A 9,153-nucleotide genomic window follows, 5' to 3' on the forward strand; every position below is an offset into this window, starting at 1 on the left:
CAGCTCCATCCTAATTTTAATAAATTGTGCTAAAGAGATCTTTGTAAAATTCAGTGGAATTCAGCTGTTCAACAACACTACTGAAGGTGAAAGCTTATAGAAAATACTGTGGGCACTCTTTCCTATTGACTGCAGCTAAAAGTGTTTGTGAGAGAGAATGAGTAGGAAAAGAGGTCAGGAGGAAGCTGTTGGGACCAAATACCAGCCTGGTTGCCTGATCCTCTCTGTGAGAATGCCAGAATGATGTGAAATGACAGGTTTGATCAGTTATTAGCTTGGAAGGGAAATCTTCATCCCTCTTATATAATTCTTTCTTTCTTTGGGATTTCATTTTGGGTTTATTATTTCTTGTTCCTGTATTTTGCCGTAAAATTTTTAAAAAATAAACTAAATTTAAAAAATAAAGTTTGCAATGAAATTTCCACTGTGTTTTTTTCTTTCAAGCAGAGAAATAAAATAGCAGTTTTCAAATCCTTTAATTTTCCACTCTACAATTTCTGCCTAAAGCAGAGGGAGCCCTGATGGATGACCCCATGGAGCCCAGTCCACGATCAGCCCAGGAAAGGTTTCCTGACATTTGGTGTTATGTCACAACCTTTGATCCAGCTTTGGGGAGGTGCTGGGGGTGTTTCCTCAGAGACCCACTAGCCACTGTGGCTCTTTCAAGACAGAGGGTTGGAAGCTGAAAGAGACACTTGGAGAGTCCCAGGTAAAGTCTGTGGAATGAATAGAATAAATGGGGAGTGAAAGACCTAGGAAAGACCTTGGGCTAAACGACTTGGGAGCAGGGAGGAGAGAAGGAGAGAGAGGAGGGAAGAAAGAGGAAAGGAGGGAGGGAAGAGAAAATACAGGGAAGGGAGCAGTGGAGGGATTCAGCTGGTTTAATTATTTTTATTTGTTTGTTTTGTCAAGTACGTATTGGTGGTATGCAAAGATATAACAATATTTAAATACATGATACTAGTAAGAGAGAAACATTAGGACAGGGGACGGAAGGCACACTGGTGCACTTATACATCCCCCTTACTGACCTCTTAGAATTCAGGAGAGGTCAACAGTGGAGAGTCTAAGGGAAAGGTTTCGGGGGTTAGGTGATGATACTACTGAGTCAGTGAGTTCCCTACATCAACTACTCAGTTACTAAAGTCGTATTTCCTGCAGTCGAGTTTGGAGCAGTTTACTTTCAATTTGAATCTGTTGTGTACTCGTATGTTGTTGTGTTTGAAGCTGAAGTAGTCATTGACAGGAAGGACATTGTAGCAGATGATTTTATGGGCTATGCTTAGGTTGTGTTGAAGGTTTAATGGAGTTAATCGTGTTTAAGCTGGTTCTCCCTGTTTCGCTAGAACCGTTTAATTTTATGTCCAGTTTAGGGAACCATCTAAATTGCCTGGCCCTGGACCCTTCTACTGGCCTCCCTTGCCTGGCTCCTCCCCTCCTGAGGGTCCCTCCCAGGAGAAAACTATCTGTCTCAAGATCTCCTGGATCCCTTAGGCTCAGGCAGTGGGATTCCTTGCCAGTTCCCTCTCTGTGCAAAGTGAAGGGATCACAAAAAGGCTACTGAGCCCAAGGTCCCGGGATCCCCTTTTGCAGCCTTCCCACAAACAAAGTCAACAGGGAAGCCAGACTCACTCAACAACTCTGATAGAAATGGAACTGTGGTAAGAAAGGTCGAAAAGTGGGGCAGAATTAACTTAACAAATATCTCCTCCAACAACAGAAATGTTGGGTTCAGTTATGGTCATAATTTGTGGACTCCCACTAACTGCTTTTTTCATGCCATGTCCTGGTGTCTGATCTTTGTCTCCTCCCAGCTATGAACTCAGCCTAAAGGATCCTCTGATTTCCCTCTTCTCCTGATGGGTCTCCTTCCTTCCTTCCTTCCTTCCTTCCTTCCTTCCTTCCTTCCTTCCTTCCTTCCTCCCTTCCCTCCCTCCCTCCCTTCTTTCATCCTCCCTTGTGATTGACAGAGTGAATTGGGGAGGAGGGATCTGGCAGCCCCTGTTCATTTCTCTAAGTGATGCCCCCCCCCCCCCGAATTCCTTCCTTCCAAGGTCCTTCTGGCTGGAGGGAAAGAGAGGAGCCAACACCTGGCTTTTCCAGAGGTGTCCGTGGATGGAAGCCTCCCTGGGGCTTTCTCTCCCCCTTGACAAGCTCCTGTTCAATGTAGTTTTTCCACTCATGAAAAAGAGCATCGAGTGTCTTAGTTCAAGGCCAGTTTGAGATTCCTCTGAAAGACTCTTTGGATCTTGTGCTGCACAAAAGCTCCATTTCTTTTGGGAAGGAAAGTTGGGTTCTGCCAGCTAGAATGTTTCTCATTCGGCCATTACGAAGGGAATTACAGGTTTTTTTAAAAGAATGCTCCAGATGATAATGAGTCTCTCACTGGCTTTATTACTTTAATTCATTTTTCAACACTACACAGTTGCCCTGCCTGGTTGATGCTCTCAGGACCAAGTATATAAAATACACACCATCCTCATTCTGATACTCTTCAATCTGCTCTTCTCTATAACCTTAACACAGATCATAAGGGTTCTATTGTCCGTGCTATGAGTCAAATGGACAGAAACAAAAGCAATCTGGGCGCCAAGTGCTGAATTATATGCAGTTTCCCTCTGTGCCCCCCCACCTGCTATAAAGTCAGACATTCCTCCCAAAAAAGATTTAAAATTGGGATTTTTATAGTTAAAATCCTCATTAGGGCACAGAACAGTTGTTCAATCCTTTGAATCCCACCACTGCCTCAGTCAGCCCTCTGAGACCCCCAAGTCCCCCCTGGCTGTGGGTCTGAGTCTCCCCTTCAGTCACCCACTGCAACCCACCTCTGCATGATAGATGGATGGGGGAGGGCAGAAGGAAGTCCACCCTTCCCTCCAGGACTGCCATGACCCTCCCTTGAGCTGCGGCCCCCCAAGACTGAGAATATTCCTCGTCCCTCCGCTTCTCTCTCTGCCCTTTAAACTCTCCTCCCTCTGGTCCAGGGAGACTCTGCCGGGAGACAGATGGCGCTAAACAAAGGGGGATTCCCATTGGTACTTCCGCTTTTCCCGGCCCTCCCTCTTCCGAAATTCCAGGCAAAAGCTCCCCCCCCCCCACATGCAGCCCCCTCACCGTCTCTGGGACTGAGCGGCCGCATCTTCTCCCTCCCTCCCGAAAGAGCCGCGGGGGGCTTCTGGGGTTCCTCGCACAACGGGCCTGGCTGGTTGTAGGCGGCCTTTCTCGGCCCCTCCGGCGTTTCTCCGGCCGGGCGTTGCCTGAAGCCCCATTCAGGGCTGGGCTGCTTCTCCGCGACCACTTCGCTTTGCTCAGAGGGGGAACTGGTGGGGAATCTCACTGCTAGATCTAAAGGGAAACAGGAGATCCTGAGATTTGGCTTTTCAGCCCTTCCCTTCGACTCCTTTCCCTTTCTCTCCTTCTATCTTCCTTTCCCTTTTCCCTCCCCCCTTCCTTTCCCTTTCTATCCTTCTTCTAGCTTCTTTTCCTTTTCCTTTCCCCTCCCCCTTCATTTCCCTTTGCATTTCCTTTTGCTTTCTTTCTCTTTTCTTTCCTTTTTCTTTTCCTCTTTATTCCACACTTTTTCTCCCCCCTCTTTCCCCCTTTTCTCGTTTCTTTACTACTTTTATTTTCTATTTGAGGCCATGATAATAAAACTAATAAAAGGAGCCTTTTGTTTTAGGATGGATTATTCAAATTTCCCGGGGGGGACGTGTGTGTGTGTGTGTGCGTCTGCGTATGTGTGTATGTGCAGCCAGATGTTTCCAGCCCCAGAGGAAGAATCCGAGGTTCTGCATGGGGGGGGGGGGGGTGTCACGAGGAAGCGTTTATCTCTGCCGTTGGAGGTGGGAGGGGCCAGAACGAGGGACAGCACCAATGGGAATTCTGCCTGCTTGAGCGTCATCGGCTTCTGGGCAGAGTCCTTTGTGGCTTCACCTGAAGGGGGAGAGAGAGAAGTGGGGAAAGGGGGAGGGGAGGGAGGGGGGATCTGGGCCTGAAGAACCAACTGGGGCTTCTTCTCTGGGCGGAACTCTCCTCCAGGGGGTCAAGGGAGAGTCTGCCCGGAGATCGATGACGCTGCAGAATGGAGGGGGGAAGCAGGGCGGGGCCGGGCCGGGGAGTCCAGAAGGAGGGGCCAGGGCCAGGCAATTCAGCCTGTTCAAATAAACACATCAACAGAGTTGGAAAGGACCTTGCAGGACATCTAATCCAACCCCCCTGTCCAAACAATGGAACCTTACATCTGGCTCTGGCTAGGATCGAACTCCCAACCTCCTGAACCAAGGAGAACCATATAAATGCCACCACTCCTCCCTTCCCTGTATTTTCTCTTCTCTCCCTCCTTTCCTTCTTCCTCCCACCCCTCTCTCTTTCTCTCTCCTTCCTCAAGTCATTTAGCCCAAGATCTTTCATAGAAACATAGAAGATTGACGGCAGAAAAAGACCTCATGGTCCATCTAGTCTGCCCTTATACTATTTCCTGTATTTTAATGATTGACATTCAATCATTCAGTCCAAATTGTAACCAGACTGAAACCACCCGGTTTCCCACCACGATAAAGCCGACACGGGGCTCCTCTGCCACAAAGGAGCCCCTCCTTCCCTGGCATTGAACCCCCAGAGGCTCGAAGGGCAAAGCAGACCGAGGACACCAGAAGGACTCTGCACGGGCGGAGGGAGGGAAGGGGAGAAGCTAGCGAGGAGGGAGAGGATCACGCATGCGCGCGACCCCGAGGATGTCGGCAGTTGGCAAGAAGGGCTGGGCTGGGAACGGGTAACGAACCGCTGGATGGGATTGGCTGAAATGCGGGTGGGCGGGGCAGAGGAAGGCGGGGTTAGGTTTGAAATAGACAGCAAAGGGAGGTTCGGTTGCATCGCTTTACAGGGACAGAGGGAAAGTTTGGGGCTGAAGGTTCGTTGGGGCTTTTTTTACTGGGTGGAGACAAGAGAGAGACGCAGCCTGGAGACTTGCAAGTATAGTCTCCCCCCCCCCCCCCCCCCAGTTACTGATTGTTGGTGCTGTTTTTCAGCTAAAGCTTCGGTTAAAATAAAATTTATGAAGCAAAATAACCTTGGATGCTTTTGTCAGTTTGAAAAGTCTGGAAGTAGGAAAAAAAGACTAAGAATTCAGGTCAACTGAAGGGAGTAAAATGTCCTTTTAACAGCTCGTTCTTGATGCAAAACGTTGGGTCTAAAGTTGCTTTTTTTTACCTTATTCGGCTAACTTCAAGCTTGGGAGGAGTGAAAAGAAAAATGTTTGTGGTTTATGCGTAGTAGTGTCTTTGTTGTGGGAACTAAGCTGTCTCCTTTTTAAAAAAAATATTTTAATTGATTTTTTTTAATGCTCAGATGACTACTTTATTATACTTCTACAATTAAAAAAAATAAAATTAATCATTTTGGACAAGCTATATCTACTCAATTTTTAAAATAAAATTAGGATGAAAAGAATTGATTTTTAACAATAAAACATACACACAACATGTAACAGTATGCCCAGTGTACTTAGTGCCCACTACCCGACAACATTCATACTCTACCAAAATGGGGGCATATTTTGTATATAGCATTTTAACTCAAGAGAAATATATCTATTTACATATTATAAAGTGATTCTAATTTATTCTTTATGGCTTGGTCTCGAATTCTACTGACCATATATCCTCTTATCTTGTCCCATTGTCCCATCAGTTTCCACAGATCAGTTTCATTGGCCGAATTCATCCTCTTATCCATAATCTCAAATTGAATATGATCCACCATATTCCGATACCAATTTTGTATGGTCCATTTTGTCGCATCCTTCCAGCCTAAGACTATTACCACCTGAGCACTTTCTGTCGCTGCTTCTTTTATTTCTCTAAATTCTCCCCTCTCATTCCTTTTAACTAATACCAACATTTCCTTTGTAATTGTCCATCGTATGTTTAACATCCTATTAATATCCTTTTGTACTTTTTTCCAAAAGTTCTGCACTACCGGGCATTCCCAAAACATATGCATAAACACTCCCTTATCTCAACTAAGCTGTCTCCTTAACACCAGAACAGAGTTTAATTTCTTGGGCCACAGCATGCTTCTTTACCCCAATGTGGGAATTATAGCTTGGTTAGATGGGTGGATGGGAGTCTTGTGGGACAGATATGAACAGATGGCCCTGAGTTAGGAGGACTTGCAATCCATCCCGCCTCCATTGTTTTTAATTGCCTTCTGCTCCAGATAAAGGTTTTGTGGGAAGCCCCTGCCCCAGGAGAATAAACTATTTTGGGAAATATTTGATTATATTTCCATAAAGGAGAAATGTATTAAGAGGCAGAGAAAGCAGCCCCAAGTCTAATAACCCCACAGCAGATGCCAGCAATTAAGGGAGATACAGAGCTTGTTGAAAAAGGGGAGCCAACTATCTAGATGGCTCCATTCATAAGCAAAGCTAAGACTGCAGGCAGAAGCCCATTCAAGACAGATTTCAAAACTGCTTACAGCCAAATTTGACAGCTGGCCAAAGCAGAATGGTAGGATTAGAACAAACAGCTCCTCTCCCAAGACCCAGAACAGGATGAAAGCCATTAGCCAAAATAGAAATTGCCCTCTTACACCCACCCACCCAAAGCAGCATTCCAGGACCGGTATAAAAATCCTGGCACCAATCTAGCTATAATTGGTCAGTGGATCCAGACTCTTCAACGATAAAGGGAACTGTCCTTTTCCAATTTGCCTCCAGCCTCTCTTTTATTTCCAATGCCTTTCTCCTGGTTTGAATTTGGATTTTTATTCCAACAGTATAGACTTCTCCTGAACATTGAAGCTCTTGGTCCCCAGATGCATTTCCAAGAGATCCTTCTCCTCTCTGCAGTGTTGCTGCACTGAATCTCTCACCCCTTTGGGTTAGAAACCGTGGGGGGTTGTCTCTTCCCCTCCAATCCTGTTCCCCCTCCCCCAGTTTGGATTTTCTTAGAGAAGATCATAGACTGGAAGGAATTGCCAGTTAACAAGCCAGGATTGCTGAGTCCTATTTCTGGAAAGCAACATGGTTTAGTTGAAGAGAGAGAATCCTGCCAAGACCTCCAAGATCCCTTCCCAACCCTGTTTTGTCATCTTCCTTTGACTATGGCTCTAAGGCCCTCAGACTTTTTAATTAGGCCAATTCATTGTCCCTCAGACAGAGGGGGGGATGCATTGGCTAGGTGGGCGTGGCTGTTATGTGATTGGGTGGGCATGGCTAGGTGGGCTTGGTCAGGTGATCATGTGACTGGGTGGGTGTGGCCAATTTAGCAGTCCATTTTGCCTTTGTCCTTCCTAAGCTGTACTTGTTGAACCCAAGCGCATCTATTTATTTAATGAGACCTCTCCCGCAAGGGAAAAGAGCACAGGCTTTCATGTTGCTTACCTAATTTTAGTACAACAGCAGTTTTAGGCTTATTAAAATAGGCCATTAAAAAAGAATAAAACAAAGAGGATTTATTATTATTATTATTATTATTATTATTATTATTATTATTATTATTTATTAGATTTGTATGCCACCCCTCTCCGAAGACTCGGGGTGGCTCACAACAATAGTAAAAACAATGTCAAAGAACAAATCTAAAATTTAAAAAAAAACCATATAAAACCCCTCATTTAAAACCAAACAACACATACATACCAATCGTAAAATATAAAAGCCTAGGGAGGAGTCTCAGTTCCCCCATTTCCTTCAAAATAACTGCTGGTTAGGTTTAAGAAGATCACACAATAAACCAGAGTTGCAACTGCGCCAATTAAGACTGCAACTAGAAACCCCAAGATTTGGGAAAGAGGATCACTCTAAAATTCATTAGCATTTCATTTCTCTGAATGCACCATTTATCCTCATTTTTATTTTAGACATTTTTTTTAAAAAAAAATCTTTATTAAAAAAAGGAACAACAGCACAATACAAATGTGTCTACAAGTAGAAGTGATAAACATGGAGAAAATATAAGCACAAGCAAACATACAGATATATCGTTTTTGCATTAGATCTTAGTATAATAAAAAGGGGGAAAGTAAAAAGGGAGAGTAGAAGAAGAGAAGAAGGAAAAGAAAAGGAGAGAAAAAAAGAAGAAAAAGTGAAAAGCAACTGTACATATATATACAAAAGGGACAGGTCAACCTCTTTGTTGCCTTCTGTTTCTCACAGCCATTATAGTCTTGTTGCATTTCAGTTAATTATTGACGTTTTTGTGGTCGTAGGTTTGTATAAAGGAAAGTTCAATTTCTAAGATTAAAGCTTTATCCTGTTAGAGTTGTCTAGAAAATCATTTATGTATAGTTTCAACACCATATGTGAAGGTTTCTAAGGTTTTTTTGGCATTCAGACAGGTTTTGAAATTATTTTTCTGGCCTAGCCAGGTGAACCACTTTCCCCAGGCTTTGTAGAATTGTGATTCTTTTTTTGTCTTGAAGTTCCAGGGTCATCTTGGTCAGCTCAGCACACTCCATTGTCTTATTAATAAAATGTAAAATCATGGGGGTATTATGACCAAGTTTCCAATTTTGAAACAGTTAAAATGTTTATTAACAGATAACTCTCTTCTTTATCAATTTGGTGCCTGATTATACCTACAATAATCAGATTACACCTGATTATCTACGAGACCGCCTTCTGCCACACTAATCCCAATGACCGGTTAGGTCCCACAGAGTGGGCCTCCTCCGGGTCCCATCAACAAAACAATGTCGTTTGGCGGGGCCCAGGGGAAAAGCCTTCTCTGTGGTGGCCCCGGCCCTCTGGAACCAACTCCCCCCGGAGATTAGAATTGCCCCCACCCTCCTTGCCTTTCATAAGCTCCTTAAAACCCACCTCTGCCGTCAGGCATGGGGGAACTGAGATATTCTTTCCTCCTAGGCCTTTACAATTCATGTATGGTATGTTTGTATGATGGATGTTTGGTTTTACAATAAGGTTTTTTTAGTTGTTGTTTTTTACATGCTGTTTTTTGTTACTGTTGTAAGCCACCCCGAGTCTACGGAGAGGGGCGGCATACAAATCCAATAAATAAAATAAATAAATAAAATAGAAGGAAAAGTTCTGGGTTGAATGGGATAGGTTTTAAAATAATTTGTTCCAAACAATTTTTTTAATTTTTAGCCAGAAAGTTCTCAAATTGGGACAGGTCCACCATAAGTGGTAGT

Source organism: Erythrolamprus reginae (assembly GCF_031021105.1).
Source record: "Erythrolamprus reginae isolate rEryReg1 chromosome 13 unlocalized genomic scaffold, rEryReg1.hap1 SUPER_13_unloc_1, whole genome shotgun sequence".
NCBI classification, from domain to species: domain Eukaryota; kingdom Metazoa; phylum Chordata; class Lepidosauria; order Squamata; family Dipsadidae; genus Erythrolamprus; species Erythrolamprus reginae.